Source organism: Rhea pennata, chromosome 2 (genome assembly GCF_028389875.1).
Source record: "Rhea pennata isolate bPtePen1 chromosome 2, bPtePen1.pri, whole genome shotgun sequence".
Taxonomy (NCBI): Eukaryota; Metazoa; Chordata; class Aves; order Rheiformes; family Rheidae; genus Rhea; species Rhea pennata.
The window spans coordinates 128,471,934-128,497,736 of NC_084664.1; the positions used below are offsets into that span (position 1 = coordinate 128,471,934).

The following is a 25,803-nucleotide window of genomic DNA, read 5'->3' on the forward strand; positions in this document are numbered from 1 at the left end:
TTCTCCTAGTACAACCTGCACCAGGTAAGTGAGAATCTTAACAGTTCAGCTTTTCCTGCCAGACCAGTTAAGTACTGCATAAAGACAATACTAAAACTAAAAGTTTGTTAAATGTAGGCATATAAAACCATAAACCATAGTTTGCATGAGTGTCTATCTTGCCTGTTGAGCTTCTGAAAACAAACAGAACTTCATTACTACACTCCTGTGATTATTCCCTTTTACCTCTTCCTTTGAGTTCTAATCCTGAAAGAAATAGCACATTTATAAATATAATGTGGGCTTCTGCTTGGAAGTCCTGTGGATATCCCACTAGCCTCTTACAACACAGAACTTGTAAATATAATAGAATGTTGATATTTCAAAAATCTTGTGCTGCGCCAGTCAGAACTTCACACTGAGTCTACTGGTTTAAAAATACGTTCCAAAGCCAGAGAAGTAGAAGGACATAATCCCAAAGGGCCAAATAACTTTCTAAAACTGTAGTTCAGACATTGAACATACAAATAAATTGCTATCCAAATGGCATCTTCCTTTTCCTGCTTGTTATAATTCCATGTGCCATAAAGGCCAAACGTAAAAGGAAAGGACTGAATCAGGCTTTGTGCTAATTTCTGGAAAGATATCCAAGATTGCCTGAGTTCTGTAGGGCAAAGTGACAGCAACAGTGACATCTGCAGAACTGGTACTGTCACTATCAGCAGCACAAATGTGTTCTTGCATCTTTTATGAGTTTAATTCAGCAAAGGATAGAATGGATCTTTTGACAAAGTCTGTGCTACAATTACAAGTCTGTTACTCAAAGAGAAGACTGTTTCTCAATTGAGAAATCAGAGACTTTGGTCATCTGTAGGCTGAGCTGCTACAGTAATTTAGCACAGAAGCAAGTAACACATAATCCAATTATGGGCAGCAATATCTAAATCATTCTGATTCCTTTTTTAATGGTTTGCTTTGGAATCCATTAGGACAAAAGGATCTTTATGCATGTAAAGTATTAATAAAGTAAAAAATTGAAGTGATCTTTTTACTTGGATTTGTAAGTGAACAAAGTGCATTCATTTATGTTCCTTATAAGTCCCGTCGTTCTTGTCCAGAGCATGTTGTCATGGTTTTCGATATGCCCACATCAAAAATGTAGCAATAATGAATGACAGCGGTTAGGGATATGTAGCAGATTTATTTTTCTAGTCTGTACTTATTGCTGGATTGGACAGGCAAAGATAAGGATCTGTTTCAGGTATAGAGGTAACAATATTGTGAGATTAAACTCTGGAAAAGTGGGTCCTGACAGTGTTGAAAATACTTTAAGTAAAACAATCATTAGAGAGAATTTTTGTTGAGAAATGAATAGGCCGTAACTTATTATTTTAAAAAAGGCCAGGTCTCAGCACTTATGAACCATTTTTTTTAAACTAATAAGAGTTATATAGTCAGATTATATGAGTGAAGATCCTGAGATCCTCTGATTAAGAAGGCCTTCACTTGTGCTGAGGTCCAGGAAACCCTGTGACCAGAAATAGGCTGCTATCTTGAGTTTGCCAATATGCAAAAGTACACTGATTTAATTTGAAGTGTTACATTAAATGAGAGTAGTTAAGTGTGATAGAGGAAATGTTTATCAGTCTCCCAGTCTTTTCCTGGTCTGAAACTCATGGTCAAACATTCTGGCCAGTATTAAGGGTGAAGAATTACCTTCATAGGAATGACAAGAAAAGAGAGATTAGTTGTCTTGAAAGAATTATTTTTCTGTCACAGACCTTTAGAATTGTTTTCTAGGATGCTGGAGATCTGAGGCTAGTCCTAAAGTGAGACAAAGGAAAAGTTATGAATATTCTTCTCTTTCCAAATCCTGCAGAAAAGATGATAAGATTAACATATATGTGACTGCATAATTTTCTTCTGCTGTCAGTCACCCTTAATCTCTTCCTATTTTAGGGAAGCAAGAAAACACAAGAATTTGAAGGGCCATTGCAGAGGACAGGATGTCAATCTCTTTTGCTTAACTGTAAGACTGCAACTGTGAATGGAAAGAACGTTACAATTTCTGCATATCACAGTCTGCATGTCATGGCAGTATCAACCACCTGTTCACCCAACTAAGCCTTTCCATTGGCATTTTCATGAGAAAGATGACCTGAGCCTTACAAATATAAATAATTCGTCTGCTGTTACCCCAATAACAGATTCAGAGCTTAACCTAGCTGCTTCCTTCAACTTACTCTAATTTACATCAAAATCTTTCCCAAAAGTATCATGACAGCAATTTCCTGCCAATTTTATTCTTAGCTGTTTGTTCTCAGCTGTTGCATCTCGGTACTGGGATAGGGCACTCTCCCCTTAGCAAACATTGTTACCAACCTGCTTACTTTCTGCTTCTCATCTAATGGGATGCATTTGGGTTAACCAAGAATACCTAAGTTTAGCCTTCCAACAGTTTTAGTTCCCTGTGTAATGGGAGAACGACAGTCATCTCCAGAAAGTGATTCAGATTTTCTGTGAACTCCTTCAGATACCAGTTTAGCCCTTCTTGCTCCATGAAGTTTATGTGGCGTCATGACTTTTATTTTGGGTAGTATGAAATCATCCTTTTAGTGTTCTAGGACTTTATTTTAGCAGGTAATAAGCAAGTGATGAATCTGTGAGACTAAAGTTGAAAGTTTAAATTTTCTAAAACTTCTCTTGTTAATCTTCAGTTAGGGGATGAGAGGAAAAAAACCAAGTCATATAGACATAAACAGACTACATGTTTCCCACAGTATCCAAACATCATAACTCTGAATATAATCCTTGCCAGCACAGTCAGGCTGTGAAAGATCTTTTAGAATTTCTAAAGTGCTTAGTAAATGGTCAATTCATAAAAGAATAATGTGACAGATTTTGTCCATGCACCCCAGATAAAAAAAGGACAGCAGCTACTTAAAGTGTTTTGCATTTATCATCTTTAGAAAAAAAGAGAATTTGGAATCACAATCCAATCCCAAGGGATACTTATTCTGTGTCCAGTATGACTCTAATTATAATGATAATATAATGAAGAAATGTTCCCTCTCTTCCTGTAGCTGCACAGTGGCAATCAGCTGAAAATTGCCTTCAGCAGTAGATATATGAATATATGTTTTCTAACAGTGAGTTGTGTTCTTGCAATAGCACAAGTCTTTTTAAGGGATCTTTTCATGATTCGCGATAAAGAAAGGAGAATCTCCTATATTACTAAGAAAGTAACAAGTAACTCAAGAAAACATCAAGTTGTACAAAGTCAAAATCAGATGCTAGCTTATTAATAACTGACTTAATAACTGAAACAAAGAGAAAGGGCACTAGCATTGATAAAAATGTGAATTACAGATGTTTTTGACTTTATTCCAAAGTAAAGTACATAGCAAGCTGGCATATTCTGGTACAGTAGTTACAACTGTGACTAGCAATGTTTAAATATTTCCTTTGTTAGCCAACATTTCTATTTGTTCATCACTTCTAAAAACTTCCATTTACTGCAGTGACATTTTCTGTTTCATAGGACTTTTTTTTGCACAAATTTCACAGAAGAATTCAGCCCTTTTTTGTTTAGTCATGACAAGTGAAAATATTTCTTCCCATGATAATTTTGTCTAAAATTTGTTACAGTCCTAGCAACAAAGCAGTTGGTGATAAGTAAGATGATATTTGGCTCTTAACTGTACTAGCAAACTTCATTTTATTTCTTTAATTTTGATTGTTCGTATACAGAAATCTTCATGCAAATCCCTAGGAGAATATCAAAAATTAGAGCTGTACACTTGCTTTAGTCTCACTCTTGAAACGGTGCCTCTTAGCTACATCCTTATGAATGAGAAATTTCTAAGCATCAAGATTTTTCCCATCAATCCTTATGTTGCTGTGAAATTATTATGCTCTCATAAGGTAACTTTTCAAATATCTTAGGGCCCTTTTGAGGGCCTCTTTTACTTTTCCTGATTGTTTGCATTTTAGCAAGGTCAGTTTCCATTCAGATGAAAACCTCGTTTTAATCAGACAACAAAAATTTAGGAAATAATTGAATACATATGTATATAAAAGTATATGTGTATGTGTATATGTGTGTGTGTGTGTGTGTGTATGTGTGTGTGTGTGTGTTTGTATACCACATGAACTTCCTTGTACTGCAGGTTTGAAGAGTATTGCAGACATTTTCTAGCTCATTCCCTGGAACCTTGTTGCAGTCTCAGTGGAAAGGAACCTAGCAAGTGGGAAACACCATTACTCCAGTCCGTCTTCCTGCCACTGAGGAGCAGTTATATTAGCAATGATATACTCATATAGAGCATACACACACACACACACACACACATATATATGTATGTGTGTATATATAAGTACTATGCTGGCAAAAGCCCAGTTGTAACTACAGCTGAAGACTGTGGGACGTGCTTCCAGGCAGGAGAACAGTGAAGAGAGTTTGAGTTTTGCCCTTCTGTTTTTGACTGGATTGCTCATGTGGTCTGACTTAATAAGTAAGTCTAATCTTTCATTGTCCTTGTGCTCAGGGTATTTCCACTTTCGAGTATTTGGCAGCCCTTAGTAAGCAGTATTCTTTGATTTCAAGTATACAAATAACTGCAACACACCAAGAGGCAGAACCTAGGCTTAGGCTCCTACATTGACTGACTCCCTAGACAGAACATACAGTCCAGCAGCTAGAAAAGACTGATGCATCACAACTTTCTGAACAGTCCTCTGCAAAAAAGGGCTTTTGCAGCATTTACCCCATGTACATTTAAAACAAAGCGAAATGTTTACAGGAACTGTTCATTGAGGAGGTGCAGACCTTCCTTAGCACAATCATTTGGGACCTGTCAGCTCCCCCCCTAAGCCTTTGCTATTCTTGGGAGTTCCTTACAAGCTGATGCTGGTCTCTGCAGTTTAACTCTTGATTTGCCAGTCAAGAAAGACTCCAGGGCTTTTAAAGCCTGCACTTTGGTCTCCAAACTGAAAAAGATTTGTTCTTGATGATGAACCATGAACTAAAATAATTGTAAAACGTGCAGTGAAGTCATTGTGAGAATTACTTCCTTTGGATAGCAGAAGTTTGGTGAGTGCTCTTGGAAAACTTTTGAAAAACTCCACAAGTTACATAGTTCTATATTTGATTTTTTTTTTGAGGAAAAAGTAAATAAAAACAATTATTGTACTAAGGTTCACTCCACAGTTGAAACTCATCTACTCTAAAAGACAATATATGTCTATATGTGCATATGCCATGATGACAAGGAATCTCTTCTTTGTTATCTGGCATCATTCTCTGCAGGATACTGTGTTCATGTCTATGTGACATTAAAAAACCTTCTTTACTGCATTAAGCATTATTTTCCTGTTTAGAAAGAAAATGTCTTTGAAGGCTACATATTATTAGCTTAAACAGAAAGAATTCAGTTATGTCTCCTTCATCCACTGTCTCTTGTCCGTGATCTTTTCAGATAATTCATAACATCCTTCTGTCTCAGTTTTGCTTTTTATGAAGTAGAGACATTTGTCTGCTGCAATGAATGTTATAGAAGACCAAGTCTATAATGTTGATCCGTTCTCTACTCAGAATGTGTGGCCTTTTGTCTGATGTGGGCATGCTACTATAATCTAAACCTTCATTATCTGAAGTGCAGGATAACTGCGACCCACTCTTGCTGTCAAGTGATAACTAAAAATTACTGTGAACTGAAGGTGACTTGAAATGCAGCCATGCAATTATTAAGTAATATATCATGCAGGGAGCACACTGCATTACGCCAATTGCTTTGGTACTGGTACTAGTTGCTGATAAGAACTGAGGTGAAATTCATAGCTGCAGTTTTGACCTTAGCCTTCCTAAGTGGCTCAGGATCAACCTACCTGAAGGCACATTTATTTCTCTATGCCATACCGCTATAGCTGTGATTAGAAGTACTTGAGCTGGGGCCAGCTTAGTTTTAATAGGTCTGAAATGTGGACAATATATTTTGTATCAGGTCTTACTTTTGTATTTTTTTTTTCCAAGAGGTTATTGTTCTTTGCAAACTCAAGTATAAAGATTATGATGATTCATATATTTAAACAGGATGGATAATTTTGATCATCTGGTTTGACTTTATGAATGACCATGATCCTTCTGCTTTCCTCAGGAATTCCAGCATGATGCACAAACATGCGTGGTCAGACTAGAATATATATTTTACAGTCCCATGTAGCCTGAAAGTAAGGACTTCAAGTGATTTGAAATCATCCGTCCCATGAGAAGTTGTTCAAATTTACTTTTTACTCTGGCATCTGCATGGGTTTGTTTTGTTAATGTTGTATGAGTAGGTACGTTGCCCTCTCTAAAATTTTGTCTGAAATATGGTGGTTGTTAGTATTTGTAAAGTATATAGGAGTTTCTAAGAACTGTTCTTTACCCAGCTGCCAAAAACTAGAATAACAAAATTTCGGAGGCTGTTTTTTTCAAAAAAAACTTGTTATATTGCATAAATATTTATAAAATATTGCATAAGGAAATCATTGCTATTACTCCTTAAATTAATCAGAAATAAAAATGATGACCGTGTCAGGAATTGCAATCCAGTTAGAGTATTAAAAATTACCCCACTAGGTGGAGAACTTGCATCAAGTATGAAACTAAAGTTGTACTTTGTAACAGTAGTTAGTACTACTGAAATCAGAATTGCTGCTAAAAAATTAAACTTCTAATAACTAAATAGTTTTTGTATCTTACTTTTCTCTTATCAGTTCTAATCAAGACAACTTTTACATTCATTGTGTAAGAATTCTATGAGGGTTTAGAACATATTAAGTTATGTTTAAAAAATAGAGGATTAGCGTATATCTTTATAAAACATTTCTGCTGAAGGAGTTGATTTCAGTAGCTGTCAGCTTTGCTATGAAATGTATTCACTTTGAAACTTTTTGTTGAGTATTCAGTTCGTTCTAATGAGGTGTTTACAATGCAAACAGTCTGGAAGAAGAGTCAGTGAAAAATGTTTCCCAGAAGAATAATAACTATTTAAAAAAATCCTGTTTAACTTAATACCAGTTAACCGTAAACTCACGAAAAGTAATATTTTGTTATTTTCCCTGGTTCTCTAAACATAGCCGATATTAAGTTATCAAGTTCCTCAAAACTGTGAAGAGGACAAATGGTAATAAAAGGGAGTATTTTAAAGTCTCTTTTGATATTAGATATAGATGCCAGCCCTTAAGTAGAATGAGCGTTGAGGTTAACTTTGGAATTTCTGTAAGGTCGGGAGTCAAGTTCACCACAATATTCTGTAGGTTCCATATAGGTAGAAGGAGAATAAATGTTAATAATGCTAGTCTTTCTTAATCTGCTGGGATTAATCTGCAGAGATAAATATCCTAGAATTTGTCTGCTAGGAATAATTAAAAAGTGGAATATGGTTTGTACAAGAGTCAGTATAAAGCTTCTGCACTCACGGGGTACAGAAGGGGACAGGTCATAAGTGACTGTTTGGGGTGTGCTAGCGGACATTAAGCTTCAGGGTGTTCAGGTCCCAAACTAGGGCTTGGGAGTATGAGAGAGAAATGGTGGATTCTTTTGTTTTGTTGAGGGGACGAAGAATCGGGAATAGGGCAACATCTGAAAGGGCAAATACCCTGTGTCCTCCTTTACTGTTTCTGTATGTTGAATGTAAGGGCTAGAGCTGGGATTTGGGAATTGTCTGCTAGGAATAGAGTTAGGAAGAGGGCAGGTTCTGACAGGGCAGGAGGTTGGGTGTACTCTTATTATTTTGTTAACCCAGTAAATAATTAAGGTCAGAGGTAGTGTTTGGAAGCGGATTCTCAAAACTCCAGCCTTTTAAGGTGTTCTCTGTGCTTTGCAGAGTTAAGAAGATCACGTAACAGGTGTTGGTAGAGGCAAATGCTGTGTGCTTTACTGTTTTGATGCACACTCTAGTTATAAATAAAATTAGAGCTAGGGTTGAGCTGTGTGAGGTTAAGGCTCTAACTTGCTTTAAATTTAGGACTGAGATTAGGTTTCAAGTGAAGACGTATTCTCCCCTAATAACATGTTCCTTTCTAAGAGCCCAGCTTGTTCTTGCGTTCGGTTATTCCTAAAGAGTTGGAAGTGAGTAGATTTTGGAAAGGATTAATGCTCTACGTTGTCTTGTAGAGGCTGCATAATGCTTACACAACTGTAAGCGTTGGTGTTAAGAACTCGGAATCTAAGGTTTCCTGCTCTCAGTTTATTGGCGGATTCTCCAGGGACTAGGGAAATCCAAAGATAACATGTTTCTTTATGGGAATATGCCTCACTTTAGCTTTTATTCCTGTACTCACTGCTGGTGATTAATGTTAATATTAGGGTTGGGCTTAGTGCTAAAGTTTTGGATTTGTTGTTTAGAATAACCTCTTTATTTTTTGCATTCTAGATAATTAAGAGTAGGGAAGGCAGCTGGATGGGTCAATGCTTTATGTTCTCAGTTAATTCTAGGCCTCGTTCATATAAGTAAATTTAGTATCTGGATTTGCACTTTGTATGACAGCAAAAATTAATATTCATTACTATTTATTTATATTAATAATTACAATTAAAATAGCTTTCATTAATATGTTAGTATGGTAGAGAATTCCTCATGTTCTCTTTAAGTACTAGAACTGACTTCTGCTGACAATTAAGCTTAGATTAAGAGTCAGAAGTAAGCTTAGCACTTACAAATCAAAAGTTTAAATTTGATGTGGTATCTAATTAAGCATAATTAAGATTGAATTTAGGGTTGGGGTTATGGTTTGGGAACCCAATATTTCAAAAGCCCTATTTATTGATGCATTTTTGTGGAACCCTCTAGGATACAAAGAGGGAGTATATCATTAGGGAACAATACATTAGGTTCTTTCCACTGCTGAAAGGGAACTCCTGCCAGTAATTAAATTCAGAGTCAGAGTTAGGGTTTGATAGACTTAAAAGCCCAGTTTATTGCTAGTCTTTTGATTTCCTAGAGAGTTAGAAGAAGCGTTGAAGGTGATGAAGGCCAATTTCTTATTTTCTGTTATTGTGAGTCATAGTCCCATAGTTATAATTATGATGTGGGGTAGGGATACGGTTAGGATTACAGTCTGGGAATTAGGGTCTGGAAAACCATAAGAATTCAGTTTGCTGCTAATGTCTATAATGCTTCAGATTTTAGAAGGGTATTAGTATCAGCAGTTGCTAGTGACACATTTTGTTTTTAATTGTAAGAATTTGTCAGCTGCCCAATGTTAAAGTTAGGACTTGGTCTTGGGTTAGGATTTGGGAATCCAAGGCTTCCAAATATTTAATTATTGCCAATTCTGGAAGGATGCAGTGTTATGAAGTAGGTGTTGATGAATTAAACTTTATTTTTGTTCTTAGTGGTTTATATTCGGTTCTGCAGTATGAATTTATTCCCTGTCCATACCTGAAGGTAGGGTTGGAGTAATGAATATGGAAAGCTAAAGCTGTGATTTTGGAGCCTCGTTTACCTCAGGTCCTGCGGGTATGATTAGGTGCTTGATGCCAAGGCTGGGGCTGCCGCAGCTGCCCCCAGGGCCCTGCACCCTCCAGGCAGGGGGACGGGCCCAGTGGCAAGACCTGAACTTGCCCTGCCGGAACGCCCTGGCACCGGCACCAGGAGCCTCCGGGCGCCCGGCGCCCGGACAGTTTGTCCCTCTGGAAGAGTTGGGTGAGGACTGACGTGAGGAAGACAATGTGTACCAGTAGTGGTTAAGACTTACATTTGCTTTTACTACATGGACTGATCTCCTTACAGTGTCTGTTTGCTCAGTCCCTGTTTCATTTTTTGATCGCTTTGAAAGTGATTTGTTTTAATCACTTTCCCCGATTAGCCATCTTGCTTGCCTCCCTTCTAAAGAAGGCAATTATTTTATCCAAATATAAACCCAGACACAGCTGATAATTTGCTTCAGAGTAACTTCCAGACAGTCTGGCAGAGGGCTACTCTTAACGTGACTTTCTCTGCCAGGACATATATCCAGTACCCTCTTGCCAGATCTCATGTCCCAAAGTTCAATCATATTGCTCTCTAGGACAGACTGTGCATAACACTGGTGTTATGTGAGTGGCCAGTGAGAAAGCTGTCTTATTATTTTGAACACTTTGAACTGAAAAAAACTGAGGATGGGAATTATGTTTATAGGTTGAATGCAGCACATCTGGCCCAGAGAAGATGCAGGCTGAGTGCCAGGCAGAAAGAATTTGTTTAAACAGTGCTAAAGGGCAATAAACCCAGGGAATGTGGACAAAAAAATCGATCTAATCTGATTGTACTGGTGGTCGAAGTTCTCCTGCTGGTGTGTCCACAAAGGTAGTACAGACGCAGTATAGGCTGCTGACCAAGGGAGCCACTGTTGTTTTAAAGACCCATCAAAATCATGTAGATTGATAGGACTGGCACAGGTATAGACGTGTATGTGTGTGCTGTACAATGATAGAATGGCCTTTTGTCACTGACTTGCAGTGCTCATGGCCTGAAAGGTACTGCTGAAGTTGAGGAGCACTGACATCTCTGTCTTTTGCCAGATAAATTAATGCCTGTCTTCATTTATAGCTTGTAACAACCTTTAATAGTTTGTTTTATTTCTGGTAATGATTTTCTCTGTTTTTCTGGAATGAGTTGAAAAATATTGACTGAGAGCAATGGGCCATTATGGACAGTATGCATCTGGTTTATTTGTTCTCAATTTGTACATTGGTATATTTTAAAAGGATAACTGAGTCAATGAGATTTCTTTAAGGAAAGATGGCTTCTTTCCTTGGGAACATCTGGGCACAGCTGGAGAGGAAAAGTTCCAGAGACTGATGCGTGTAGGAGAAGAATGGAAGCAGGAGCCTGGAGCCTGCTGGGAAAGCAGAGAGACTTCTAAGAGGAGCAGGAAACATCTGTAGGTAAGAAAAGAAAAATTTCCTAGGAATCAGAGGAGACTGTGCAGTTTGCTTTAGTCCAGGAGGCCACTGGAGCCTCCTGGGTGTAAAAAAGAATTCAGTTTTCTAAAACAACTTTATTTCTTTAATTTAAAAGTCTCTTTGGTCTTTTTGGGGGCATCTCCACTACAGGAAAAGGTTTATGCCAACCCATCTCAAGATCTAGTAAACACAGATTTCTTCTCAGAAATCTAGATCACAGTTACTCTTCTGACTTCTACGTAACAGTTTTGCACCTTCTGGTTCTGCGATAATGAAATACAGTCTTTCATCTTTCCTTGTTTTGCTTTTTGAGAAAACATATCCTGCTTCTTTTCTTAAGTGTTTAAAAGTGTTCAGAGGTGTTTAAAAGTGGCACATGTCAGTGTACCGAATTAATGTGGTATGCATAATGATTGCTGTTGTATTTATATCTTACATATTACCTCCAACTTGATAGCTGCTTTTTCAAGGAAATCTATCAAGAGTTACCGTTTGATAAAACAGTAATTGCGGCAATTACTTTCTTTGGCACAATCTAGAAAGGGATGAATGGTTCAGGAGAGCAAAAGATCCTCTAAATTCAACATACCTATGGGTATGTGGGTAGGGAGGGTCTATTAACTTCTTTGCTCTATTGAGAATTGTTTGATCCATGTTCTAACGCTATATCTCATGTATCAGAGAGTATTCTTGATAATTCTTCACTGTAAGTTTTGCTCTACCAGCTCATATAACTGTCTTTGAAGCAGTGTGTGAGCTGATACAGTAACCGTACAACAGGTTGACATGTTCTCAAATACTACGTGATGGACAGAGAACAAAAAATAATTGATCTCAGTTGCTTTTCAAAGTAACATAAATAAGAGCCAGGTTGAGAAACAAACTCCTGTTTTCAGATCTCTTATGTAAACCTCCCAGAGAACTGGCTACTCTGGGTGATTGTTTTCCATTTAATTAAGGTAGTAACAAAAGATCAAGAGCCAAGATGTCCTGAGTCAGAGATAAAATCATGGGACACAAGGTTCAGGTATAATAAAGGAGATTTTTGTTTTTAAAGTGTTACAGATGTTGAACAAGTGAAAATTCAGGAGGATAATCGTGAACTCTTTCCTCTTGCTATGAAGCAGGTGTGTGTAAGTGACCTCAGGAATACTACTGTTAAAGACTATGAAATATATAAGAAAAATCAATATCTACTGGAGGTGAAAAGTGAAAGCCTTATGTAGTGTTCAGAAGACAACAAATGCAAGCATCTTTTACCTTCACCTGCTGGTTCAACCACGTTTTGAGCTGATATTCCTTGCTTATTTTGCAACTAGTTAAGAAAGTCTGCATGACTTATTCAGTGCAGGGGAAATACTGATTTTCAGTCCAAAAGTACTTTGTCATCTCCCTGTTTTCATGAATGCAAGAACCCTTATGCAAGTCCAGAAGTATGACCTCCCCAGGAAAATATTTTAATAGTCCAGTTTGACACCACATTATTATACGCCATTTGATCAGCAGGAGGAGTAATTTAGTGCTAAAGAATGTCAGAAAGAAACTCTATTTTCTTTTATTTTATGTGCTTGTGTCCTCCATCAGCCTATAGAATTTGCAGGTATCAACTTTCCAGTGCTGGAGAAATCAACAGTTAAGCAATTATACTATATATACGGAGAGTTAGATGCCGAAGAATGGGGTCTACAGAAGACACTAGGGATAGTCAACAAGCAATGATAATGAAAGTTCCAAGTAAGCACAAGTCTTACCCCTTAAAAAACCTGGTCTTCAAAGCCAGTAACTCTTTCCTGAAAGCAGATGACCTTTCTTAGAAATCCCCAAAGCAGGGGAGAGGCAGATCCAATATAACTTATTAATTACTGTGAAACATTCACTGCCATTTTCAAACTTCTTCTTCTGTCTTTGAAGGGGGCAGTGGGGGAAGGGAGTATTGAGAGTGCTTTTTATAGTTTCTTCTAAAGAAACTGTTCCATACTGTATAAAGTAGTTGAAAGGATTTTTAGCTGTTCAGATCTCTCCAGGCTTTGAATTCCTGCCAAGTTATTATATGCAAAATGGAGACAGTTTAAGAGACTAATTGAGAGAATTTGACTCTAACCTATTGGAGACATGGAGATAATACATTCCTTTGGGAAATGGGTGATGTGGTGAAATTATGCTGAAATTTAACCTTGGGTCTTGTATATCCTGGGTGAGTAGTTTGACCTTCGGGTTCTCTGAATTTTGAGTAAAAGATGAGGACATTAAAAGATAAGGACACAAGATACAGTACTTTTTTTCTTAGTTCTGTACAAGAAACAACCTTTGGCTAAGAACACCAGTTGCATTTGGCTTCACGGAGAAGAAAGATGATGGTACTTCTATAATGTGGGGATTTTCTTTGAGGACATAAGCAGTTCTATGCGTGCCTCAGATATTTTATAAGCAAAATTTAGGTACTGGGAATGTTAGACCTTTTCAGAGCAAGGAACTATCAAGTGAGGGCTTCAGGTACATATGTTTTAAATTCAGTGAGTAAATCTTGGACCCTAATCTGTTTATGCATTTAGCTTTTTGTTCTCATCCTTGCTTTATGCCTGTGATTGCTTGGTGCAAAAAGCTTTAAGGAGTGAGAGCACCTCCTCTGAGGTTTCTTTAAGTGTGTAGTGAAATTCTCAACAAACGGCAGGACACCCACTGACTTCAGCCATACCAGGAATTTACATGTGGTTAAAAGATAGCTGGTTTTGGTTTTATTGTACGTCTTTCCCCTTTGTTCATGAGCACTGGCAGTGAACCTAACATAATGAGACTTACAGAGGTTTCCTGGACAATATTATTAAAAAGAGAAAAAGGAAACTGTCTAATGTATCTAATAATGACTGAATGATAGCAAACTATTCACTCACTTCTCTGTGTCAGCAGGGAATGTATTAAGGGACTAAAGAGGGGGCCTTCCAATCTTATATTCCTATGAAATATGTAAAGCACTGAGTAACAAAGGGTGGCAGAAAATATGCACATCCATGACAAATAATATAAGTAACTTTTCATAAAAGTCATTCTGAAATAGTTAACTACAGTTCCAAGTTAACTAGATATGTTCCAAGTTAACCCTAGTTATGCAATTTATAAGTTAACATACAGACTTCCAGCCGTTGCCAGTCGCAGTCTGTATTTGTATACATATAACATTGTGTTACAAAAAGCTTAAATCAGTCTTTTTTGCAGACTAAGAACATATTTTTTGACTCAACTCAGTTTAAATATTTTTCATCCTTTCATCTATGAAAAGATTTGAGTTGGATGACCAGAAAAAAACATTTGTGCTAATATTCAGTTTTGTCCTACCTCCCTCAAATATTTCAAAATTAAGTGTTGTGACTGCTCTGACTAATGTATTTTGTTTTCCACTTTTTCTTATTTGAACCATTGTGCCAGGATTTGCCATTCTTTTTTGTCATTGTGTGTTTTATATCTCCTTCTTATTTTGTTACTAATTAAAATGTGAGTGTTATGTCCGAATGGTTCCTGCCAGTTAGAGCACAGAGTATACAGCAAAAATTATAGAACTTACATCTATAGCATCTATATGTCTCATGGATATTTTAAACTATAATGATACTTCAAATTAACTCATTATAAATTGACTCAGTCTACTTACCAATTTTGTGAAATTGTTCTGCATATGCCCTGCATTTTTATTTGGCTACAGACACCTCTTTACTGATAAACTAAAAGTGGTTGTTGTTTTGGGTAAATGGTTGTGCAGTGTCCAAAGTATTCTTTGCAATAGTGTTAACTAGTAAGCACTTGATTCACAAAACTCCACTGAAAATCTGTCTACTTGGGATATTTCTCTGGATTTATATTACAGAATGGCACAAATGCAGTCTTTTATTAGAGAACGTAGTGGCTATTGCATTATACGCTATGCTGTGTCCTTTTAATGCATTTTTTCTCCTACTTCTTCCTTATTCCCCCATTTAAAAATATGCTTTACAGTAGATATTTTTGAAGAACACATTTAAATCTGTACCCTCACACCAAACCCAATTCACGGTCAAAATTTTTATACTTGCACTGGTTTATTCCAGTTGCTTTCTTCATGAAAAAAAAAAAACTGTGCTTGCTTAGAAAATTTGATAAAAATATTTTTGCTCTTTGTTATTTCCTTGTTTTTATTTGCAGCATCAGCTTAAATCTTTGACAAGATTAATGCACATCTTTTTGATGCATTCCTCCAAGGTTTTTAGTTGACTGTTCAGCCAGCTTTAGTTTGGTTGTAGAATACTTCTTTCATCATCAAGTCATACCTACTCTCATGCTACTCAAACAAAACGTAACATTTCCCTTCTCACTATAATTTCATGTGTTTTAGTTAGGCATGTTAAAGTCTCATCCATTGCAAAACACTCCTTTTTATCTGTGTGCCAGCATCTGTTGCAGCTGCTGCTTCCGGGATCCCATGTGCTGTCTGTCCTCTACTAATGGCATTTCTCTCCCTTCAGGAATGAGCAGGACTTTTTTGAGGCCAGGAGAGGAAAAGGGTGTGTGCCATTAAAGACCCTTTCTGCCTTCCTGTTCAGGTCATCTCCTGTGTGGTGATAAGAGCTTCTGGCTGTTGCCATTCCCTTACAGGGCAGCTCTGACTCTGAGCAGGAAAGTCTAGGCAAGACAGAGGATGTGATGGCCTTTGAGCTCTTCCCCCTGACACCCCAAGGTGCTATGTGCCAAAGTTTATTCTATGCACAGATTGGTTTCTTTTGTACAGATTCAATTGTATGTAAATGTGTGGTACCCAGTTTCATAAACGGGTTTCCAAACTGCTGCTAAAACATTGCATGCTGAAATGTTAGTATTTCATAATTAAGAATGTTATACAGAAATTACGTTGTTCTGTTTTTCCCGTTTGTCAGATTTTAGATGACGATCAGAGGATGAAAGAAGAGGAAGCAGTCTTTTGGGACTCTTGCATAACACAGGTACTCTACATAGGGTTTGCAAAAGCTAAGACCATTTCTAGTGCTGCGTAAAGCTAAGCTGCTATCCCTTTGAAAAATGTCAAGGGAATTGGTATAGATGCCATGTAGTGTTTACACATTTTCTGTAAATCCTAAGCAGCTTCCAACTATGAGATTTTATAAAGAAAGTCAACATAAAGAGGGAGGAAAACATGCTGATGAGATTCTTCTTGTTCAACCTGCCTCCTGTGTATCTGGTTGGAGCCATTCACATGTCTCAGTCTCAAGCACTCCATTAAATAAATCCCAGTCAGATGCGTTTTGGAGAATTTTTATAGGCACCAAGAGTGATTCCTGAGACATCTTGGTGAGGTACCTGTGAGAGAACAGACGAAATACACTGGGTCTAAGTTCCAGTCTAACAAGTCCAATATTCTAGTTTACATTCTTCTCAACGTCTTTTTTCTGTTTATAAGATCATTGTTTGTCTCATAGGTACTGAAGGTATTTAGGAAAAAAGAATCAGTTCAGGGTAAAAGGACAAAGATTTGTTACTTTACTTTTAATCAAGCAAAACCTACAGGTCAATGGGATTTTACTTGTATGAATGTTATCTGAAAAGTACTTTTTATATCAAATTAAGGTTAAACAAACAACAATAAGGTATATATAAATAGTGCAAGTAAGTAATGTTATAATATCTCCTCTACGTGTTCCATATTTTGTAGCCGGATGAGAAATAGAAATGTCAGAGATCCTCAAATCTAAGGAAGGATTCGATTTTCTGTAAGTATTCCTTTATTTTCTTTCTGTGTTGAATGCTGCTTTTGCTTATATTCAAATGACCATAATCCTGGACTGTTCTGGCCTTCAGGACATGCTGGAAAACATACCTTCTCCTTTACTTTTCAGAATTTGAAAGAAAGGATCAAAGACAAAAAATGAAGTATGGGTTGATATTTGTGTGTTGATTACTGTGTATGGGATGAAGGGAATGTTAAAGAATATATTGGTCAGGCTATCTAAAGTGATAACTAGGGTCATATTAATTTTTATAAATAAAACCAAAGATACACACTGAAATAAATATTTTAAAAGAAATGACACCATTATGAGAGTATTTCCTCTAGTCAAATTTCAAAGGTTTGGCAAATTATACTACCTCTGAAGTACAGTGTGGACATGTTTCCAATGGAGAAAGTCAACAGCAAAAATAGTATCTCTTCCCCGGTCTTTCCAACAGTACACAGAAAACATTTGCTTTTCTTTGCCTTGGCAAAATACAACTTGTTCATTATATTGTGTGAGCCTTTGATATAAGTCAGCTACAGAAACCACAGCAACCAAAACTTGAGCCATGGTAGCTTGTGGTGATGCAATCATGTCATCCCCTGATGATATGGAAGAGAAGTGGTGCAACTGGCACATGGGGCCTTCAAGTTACGATTTACTTTGCTTGCTTGCATGCAAACATGGTGGGACATAAAGCAAGCTGTCCCTTGGTGTGATAGATAGAAAATTAAGTTCTGATATAAATATTTCTGTTTGTCTATTCAAGCCTGCAAAACCCAAATATTCTGTATACTCTGCAGAATTTATTTTTCAATCTTTTCTATTCCTCTTTGTTATACTATCATTGTCCTGCCTTTCACCATGATTTATGAAGTACGTGTGCTCATGATGTACAGCTGCCCCATTTAAGAAACAGTCTCAGAAAATATTCCTGTAAATATTTCTGGTTATTTAGTGAAGGCATAAAAGGAACACAAGAATAGCCAAGAAAATATGCCAAGATAAAAGAAATACAAGAATAGCCAATAAACACAAGAATAGCCAAATGTCAAATGCAGATGTCTCCAGCAATGTCAAATGCATGTCAGATACTGTATTTGATATTATATATTTTTTTGAAAGGACAGTGTAAGAAATTACAATAAATTTAGGACTGCTTGCAGACAGCTTAACCCCCAGTTAAGTTTTTGAGGGCTAATATTTTCTATTAACAAGATGTCTCTCAAGGCCTGGAGTTGGCCAATAGGAGACAACAGGCCCAGGGACCTAGGTTAAAAATTAGGTCAAATGAATATAAATATCAAGCATGTTTCAGAAAATGTTTTAAAAAATAAATCCTATTTTAGCACACGCTACAGCTCAGCAAATTACAGGCTCTATACCTTACTTGTAATTCATAAGAAAGTCATCTTAAGAGCAATCTCTTTTGTTCAGAGAAGAAACTAAAAGAACAGGAAAAATCTGTATGTTCTGATGCTTTCAGGAAATCCATTTTGTATCTTTTTTTTTTTTTTTTTTTTTTTAGTTTGAAGTATTTTTTCAAGATTTTGGGCTCAGTCTTTTTGATTAACGTACTAAAAAATCAATAATTAAAACTGATCTTTAAAAAGATAGTGTCGAAATATTTTGTTTAAAATATATAACAAAATACTCAATGTTTTCAAAATTAACAATTTCATTAGAAAAGAAAATGTAGAACTGAAATACTGTGATTTTTTTTTTTTTATTATTCTTTCCACTCCCTGTTTCTGGCTGAAACTATCAATCAGCTGAATTTACCTTACCTTCCCCAGTTCCAGTCTCCTCCGAGTTCATTTACTTTACACAAAAATGTATTTGCCCAACTCTGATGCCAGCTTTACATCTCACCTCTTTTGTAACTAGTCCTTGGAAGCAAACCAAATTTCTGTAGCTTACAAGATTCAGGGTAGACAGCTTGGTGAAAGAATGTGTTCTGAAGACTTGTATTTTTCTTTTTTGGGAGAAAAGTATTAATGCTGTGATGCCTAGTCTGTGTTGCACAAATGGTGGTAGTGAGTGCAGTTAATATGTTCTAATAACTTATTTTTTGCATATCCTGACTTTTGAGAATTGATGTCTTGTTTGTGCTACATATCAGGAATTTAACTGTTGCAGAAAGGTTGGTATGCTTCCTGAAGCATTTTGTTCCATCCCAAAGTGCATCCTCATGATTTCAAACCAGAAAAATGAACAGAGAGATTTTATGGATAAAGCCAATATTTTCCAGAGAGATATATTATTTTTTGGCTTTGATAGCCAGTGTATAACATATAAAAGAAGCCTACTTTTTTTTCCCCCCATTTCACAAGGTTAGAAGCATTATCTCTTCAAAGGGTTTTCAGCTTGAGACTGAAAAAAAAAAGCTACCCCAGATCATGATTTATATTTGTGAATGTGCTTTTGTAATTGCTATGCAAATTTTGAACAATGTAAAATAAGAATTTGGGATGCTGTAACTTGCACTAGTTCAGACGAGCTGAACTGTAGTTTAGCCTGAACTCAGGGGAACTGTCACACAGCACTTAAGAGTTCGTCAAGAGACAGTTATTTTGCACTTTTTTGATGTTATTTTTTAAATCTCTATAGCTGTCTCAGACATACTACCATATGCTAAAGTTAAAAAGGAACAAGAAATTAGTGGCCAATCAGAAGAATTTACGGATCATAATGAACTTGAATATCTTTTTTGTACAAAGTTACAATATTTCAGTTTTATTTAATAGAACATGCAACATTTGTGATTAGCGTAATGATCCTCCCTGTACGTTACATATGCAACGAGGACACTGCCCATAACGTATAACTCAGTCTGGAGGGGTTCGGTACAGAACATCTGCTCCCATTTAGTGTAATATATTCAGAGGGCTTGGCTACATGTGCAGAACTGTAGCATGTAATACATTTGATCATTAAAAATGTATTCAACCACCTTTTCCAGATTGATAAAAATAGTATTTGATTCTAAACTAACTGAAACAAGGAGTTGTTGGCAGAGGTACTGTGCTGAAATATCATTGCAGTAAGCCTCACAGAGCAGAAGTAATAATTAAATATCTTTTCAAAGACTCCAGGAGCTGACATTATTTAAAAGCTGTATCTCCTGAAACCCACTCTGAAATACTTCTAACATAGGGGTTGAAAGGCAATCCAATTAAGTGCTGGCAGTCTAAAATAAATTAAAATAATTGAGGGAAGCAGTGCAACATATAGTACAATTTATACAAAGTCAAAAGGAAAATAGGTGAGAATCTAATACATACACTAAATTATTATACACATTTATACATTGGTGACTACTTAAGATCTTGTATCTGTCATTTTCTCTTGTTTTATTTACGGTGAAAACTAGAAAGGAAAATGATCATAAAATATTTAAGAGTCAGTGTAAATGGAAAAAAAATGTTTTCTCAGGATAATGGACTGCTCCAGCTATTAAACAATGAAACAAAGTAGAAACATTTATTTTCCAAGCAGGAAAATTTGATTTAGAGATAAGTTGCTATGATAATGAATGTAAAGCAGGCATACAGTATAATTAATCCAGAGGTATCTGATTTTATACAGTGGGTCTTGACTCAGCAGGGCTTGTTGTTCGCTGCGGCCTGATTCTCCCGAGTGTATTGTCACGCTTAAATCCTGTTCCTGAATTAGGCCCTGGCAGGGTTCGGTGCGTTGCAAAGAGGTAATGATCTCCAGCAACGTATTTACTCCGCAAGGCTGCCGCTGTTTGCAAACGCGCGTTGCCCCTCTGAGAGAAGTGGTGTTTATTGAGTGAGGGGCAGGCTTCGGCAGGCGGCTTTTCGCTGACAGCTTTCGCGACATGGGAAACTTTTCATCCTCTTTTCCAATTATTTTTACAGGTGACATTGTGTCTCCCTATTTTCCCTGCTATTTTTATGCAGTTACTGCCTACCTGCCTGTTTACCTCGGAGTAACTGTGCCCACTGCACTCTCCCCCCAGCCCTCCCAAACGCACCCACGTGCAGGTTTTTAGGTGCCTCCTGCATCTCAAGAGTTTTATTCTGGACACAACTGGTACTTAGTTTCCTGCCGACTTCTCACCGCTTTGGTCTCAGTGTCCTGTAATGGACTTTTTGATGGTTCACACCGCGTGAAAATCTCCCTGTCTTCCCCACCTTCCTCAGCACTTCTTTCTTTAGTATTTGACCAACATTTTTTGTATTTCTTTTACACAACTGCATTTTTAAATATAATCTCTGGGTAGCTTTTTTTTATTTTTATATCTCTGAATATAAAATTTCAGAGATATAAACTTATATATATATTCCTTATAAATTTCAGAAATATTTACTCTTACCTGGGCAGTAACTCCCTTCCATTCTTTCAGGGAAACAGTAACTACCCTAAAAGAGTAAATTGGTAAAGCGTTTCTAATTACTGTACTAAGACATGTCATTAGGATATCAATAGAAAGTCATTTGAAGTCAAATACATAACTACCTATACCCGTGATGATAGTGATACTTGTAGGAATACCCAGGATTAAAATCTGGGACTCAGAATTAAATAAAATACTCTTAATCTGGGTACTAGCTAGTTTACTTAGGCAGATCAGGCTGAACTTGTTACACTTTCCTTCTTCGTGACGTGAAGTACAAGTACTTGATGCTTGGACTATTTGCTCTGAAATGTCACTGAGGCTATTTGTGCCGGGTCATATCACTTCAAAGTGTTCGAAACTCTTCTCCCTCCTTTCTTCTTATCTGATAGATAGACAATCTCTGCTATTACTTTTTTTGTAAAACCCATAAACACCACTTGTTCTGCTCTCTTAAATCAATGCTTTCTTAAATTGATGCTACTGTTGACGCTGTAAACTCAATATTAAGAATATGTAAATAAGAATAATAACAAACATTTCTAGACTACCCAAAAATGCATTTAATATTTAACATTTAACATAACCTTTGCTCTGTCTTATGGCCACAGTTAGTAATAGAGAATTAGTTAGAGATTCTCTATTCCATTTAACTTTTACTTTTCATAACTACCATCAAATTATATTAAAACATTTCATGACAAAAATAAGACTCTGACCTTGGCTTATACCACATTAAGAGGAGTCAGTTTTTCAGTATAATGTGGTCAGATTTTGTTTGTCTGATTCCCTGGAGTAATCTTACGGCAATGTGAATGTCTACAAGAGTATTTATATTGCAGATGCAGATATCTGACTTGGCTCTGCTCGCACAAAGGCCAAAACTGGGAGTATCGGGCAGCAACGCTGTTGCAAGAGCTGGAACAAGCTGCATGTAAGCCAAGGCAAGGCTTGGAGAAGTACACGGTACTTGTGAGGCTGTCTCTACCATTTGCAGGTATAGGATGAAAAATCTGTGCCATACTGCCATTCACAGTATGGGTTTACTATCTAACTGAAGGCAAAACAGTTTGGGAAAAGATAAAAATTCTGTGAGGCTAATATCTGTCTGATATAAGTCATGCTGTACTGGCAAAGTACATGCTGCACTTGTCTTAAAAAACCAGGTAATTATATGTGATTATCCGTTTTTAACTTTTTATTCAAATTTGAGCCTGTGTTTTGAATACTTCCCCATCACATGGCATAAGACTCATCCCTTTGTAAAATCAGTCAGGTCTTAGCCATAGGGTGAATAAAGATTTTTAAAGTATAAATCAGTGATTTGGTGGAAAATCAGAGGTGTAAGCAAACAAATCTTTGAAAGGCTCGCCATTACTATCCATACAACTGAGCACTCTGTGAATTGAAGAACATTACATAAGTAGGGGAAAGGAATGCGTATTTTCTTTGTCTAAGAAAATGAAATCCAAACTGGAGGCCACTGGCAGTGAGTCTTAGAAATCTAAAGTCATTCAAAGAAAGCCAAGTAAACAAATGTAGGCTATTGTACTTATCTGTACCTGCTGTTTGAGATTTTCCCTCTGTTTAGTTATAAAATAAGGGAAACTTCACATGAATATAGCTCTTGTAGAGTATTATTTTAATGGCACTCACTGACTGTATTACAAAGCTGTGCAGGTTGATCATATCTACATAAGGGAGAGCAAAGGTATCAGTAATCGTAACGGAAAGCTGGATCTTCCTTTCCTGAAGGGCGTATAGGATGGCCAGCAAAAGTCCGCACAGATAATTGAAGCAACACTGCTCTACCATTCCTCATGATTACATGTCTTTTGTTTCGTCTTACTACAGCTCTGATTTTTATTTCCACAATGCCCAGGAGGCCTAAGCAGGGATGAGATTCCTATTGTTTTAAATCTGAACAAATATTCAGAAGACAACACTGGTTCCAGAGAGGTAGTTGAAAAGCGATTACACTTGAAAGATGAACAAGATTGTTTTCAATCCTGGAGGCTGAATATACTCAAATATGCCCTCACAAATATGGTATTATTTTACTTGGATATTTTCTGAGGCAAATAAAGGAACATGTATATTTGCATCAATATATGGTCTGCCTCCTACATCTGAAAATTTGGCTCTAAGTATGTGAAAGTGGAAAACAGCAGCTGTGAAGGAGGAAATTTGGAGTACAAATGAACACCAGACCCAGCTGTAGATTTGCATTCTTTGCAGCTGGTGCTGAGTAGACATGGGGGAATTCTGTAACAACATGAGATTTTATGCATCTGTCAGCTAAATCCAGCATTTCTCTTTGGAGCATTTCCATGGATGTAGTTGATGTCATAGAGCTGATTTAGGCCAACAGAATAAAGGAAGAGGATTGTGTATGATTCTGGCTCTTAATTTGAGCAGAGAGCTGGCAGGCTGCAAGGAGCTCATCTTGATTTGGGGTAGCACATCTGCTGTGCAAGAATTTGAAAGATACTTCCACGAAACAGCATCATGTTTGATTGCAGAAGTGCAGTGGCTTGGCTCTCTCCTAAAGCCTTTCGGTGCATAATGAGAAAGGTTAGGAGCGCATGTGCGTGTCTGTGTGTGTCTGTGTGTTTGTACACATGTGGGGAATTCACTTAAAGGGAAGTGAGCAATACAGTTTAAGAAAGGGATTTCAACCCTTCTAAGGTCATGAATGTGATTGGGATATCACAAGAAAATTCAGATACCCCAGAAAGGTTATGACCATACAACAATTGCTTGAACTAAAGTTATTCTGCGCTTACTTTAGTAATTTCATCTCATTGCATTACAGTTTTCTTTTTCTTTTTCTTTTTTTTTTTGAATAATAAAAAAATCTTTTGCCTTGTTCCAAGCTATTTTGTGTAGCCATGATTTACATTCAAAATATGATTTGAGCACTAAAGTCATTATATGTTATTATACATTATATATCCTTCTGTATTCTTTATTACAATTATCACTATATATTGCTGGACACTACACATTGTAAAAGATCATTGGAAAATGAAATCAGAGCCATAATTCAGTTTAATCTGTGTTGCACAGTAATAATTTCATCCTTAAGAAGGAAGCTATTAATTTAGTTTTGACTGGATTCTCCTTTGTATCCTACCAGGATAAACATAGACTTCACACTAAGGCATGTAACCTCTCTTCCTCATAACGAGGGTCAGTTAATCAGGGGCGGTGCAGACTGGCTCTGGATAGAGATGTGAAGTCTGTGTCCGCGATGTTTGTCTTGCACATGTGGGAGCACACACTGTGCGGCGCATGGGGCCGGTGAAGGTCGCCCTTTCCCGAGGTGCCCATGCTCCACAATCCCTGCTATACTGCATAATCCAGGATGGTGTAAAAATGCTTGGCAGCGCAGAGGATGAATAAGGTTCCCTCCTCCCTTCCTCATTTTCTTCTCTGGCAGGGAAGTGATAACGCTGTGCGGCTTGAATTGCTTTTGTTTGAGGACAACCCTTGTTGCTCCAGGAGGTTACTGCACCCAAAGGACTGCAAAGAGCTTTTCACAACAGCTGGTTGCAGACCAGAACATATGGGGGATCCTCAGATTTCATTCAACAGGACCATTTTCATGGTATATTGTCTAGATCTCATTATTTGCACACAAAAGTCATGTTTTAGCTATTTTGAGACACAGTGGTATAATCAGGTCTTGTGTTACTAAGATTTTTTTTTAATGAAAAGTGCTATAGTGGTTTTGTCCTTAATATATAAAGGAATTCTTGATGTGCCACCTGTCTGTTTGCAAAGTATAATTTGTGCTACACACATAATAGCAAATGTTTCTATATTACAGCCCCGACTCCTTTAGTTATACTTTACTACCTCATGAAGGATATAAAGAAACTGAAGTTCTTAATAAAAATACTGTGTTAATGATAGCTATAAATGCACATATTACTGTAGTGGGGCTGTAGTGGAGTCTGGTATGCTGAGAAAAGAAAATCTAGTTTTCTAAAAATAGAATCTGTTAACTTTGAAAGAGGCACAGGTGGAAGTTTACCAAGAGTAAATAGGCTTCACTGACAGCTTGTGGCTGACAAATGGTAAAATGCAATTTCTGAGAAATTCTCTGTTGGTTATAAATGAGAGGATCCTTGCTCCTTCGAGAAGATTGCTAAACGTGTGCACTGGGTACAGAAGCAGCTTCTTAAAGACAGAATGTATTTACAGTATATAACATACCTGCCAATTTTAATAATACTTCTCAGCAAGCAAATAATAGCACTTTTTGTTTATATTAGAAAATACTGGTGTGTCCATGTGTGGGGTGTATTTGTGTGTGTGTGTGTCTGTATGCACACAGGCATGTGAATGTAAATGTAGCCCTTGCACATAATACTAACATAGGTAGGTATGGCTGCTGCAGGTAGTAATTAGTCATGTAAAAGTGCAGACTCATCTCAACACAAAAAACCCAGGATATGCAACCATCAAGGTTTCTCAGACTGGAGCACAAGGTTACAACCCTGCCGCACCTAAGCGAGGAACGGACATTAACTCGTGCTAGATGTGAATCATTCCAGGAGGTCTGTTTTGCATTTCCTAAGGTGCCTTACTCTTCTGACGAGTTAATTCGTTTGATATCCGTTTCCTTCTGTCATCTGCTTGCAGTAAACAAATTGTGCGTTGTTATCTTAGCCTTGTCCCTTCCGTTAATGGTGTCGGAAATGCCACCGAGGATTATCTGAAGGTTCCTCTGGCAGGTTGGACCTACAACAGAGGGGCAATGATCAATCACAGCTTGGAGGAGTCACAAA

General features: G+C 37.1%; 1 long non-coding RNA gene across 3 annotated transcripts in view; it reads left to right on the forward strand.

Moving 5' to 3' along the window:
- LOC134137414 (uncharacterized) overlaps window positions 1–24,725 on the forward strand; it is a 42,161-nt gene extending 17,436 nt beyond the window's left edge. Inside the window, exons 3-7 of one of the 3 annotated variants that reach the window (XR_009957689.1) lie at window positions 10,746–10,891; window positions 15,811–15,876; window positions 16,584–16,641; window positions 21,850–22,004; window positions 24,450–24,725. This is a non-coding gene — a long non-coding RNA (uncharacterized LOC134137414). Of the gene's footprint in view, window positions 1–10,745; window positions 10,892–15,810; window positions 15,877–16,583; window positions 16,642–21,849; window positions 22,005–22,861; window positions 23,116–24,449 lie in introns of those variants that run through there. The other 2 variants (XR_009957687.1, XR_009957688.1) reach the window with 2 other exon arrangements.
- Window positions 24,726–25,803: the final 1,078 nt, after the last annotated feature.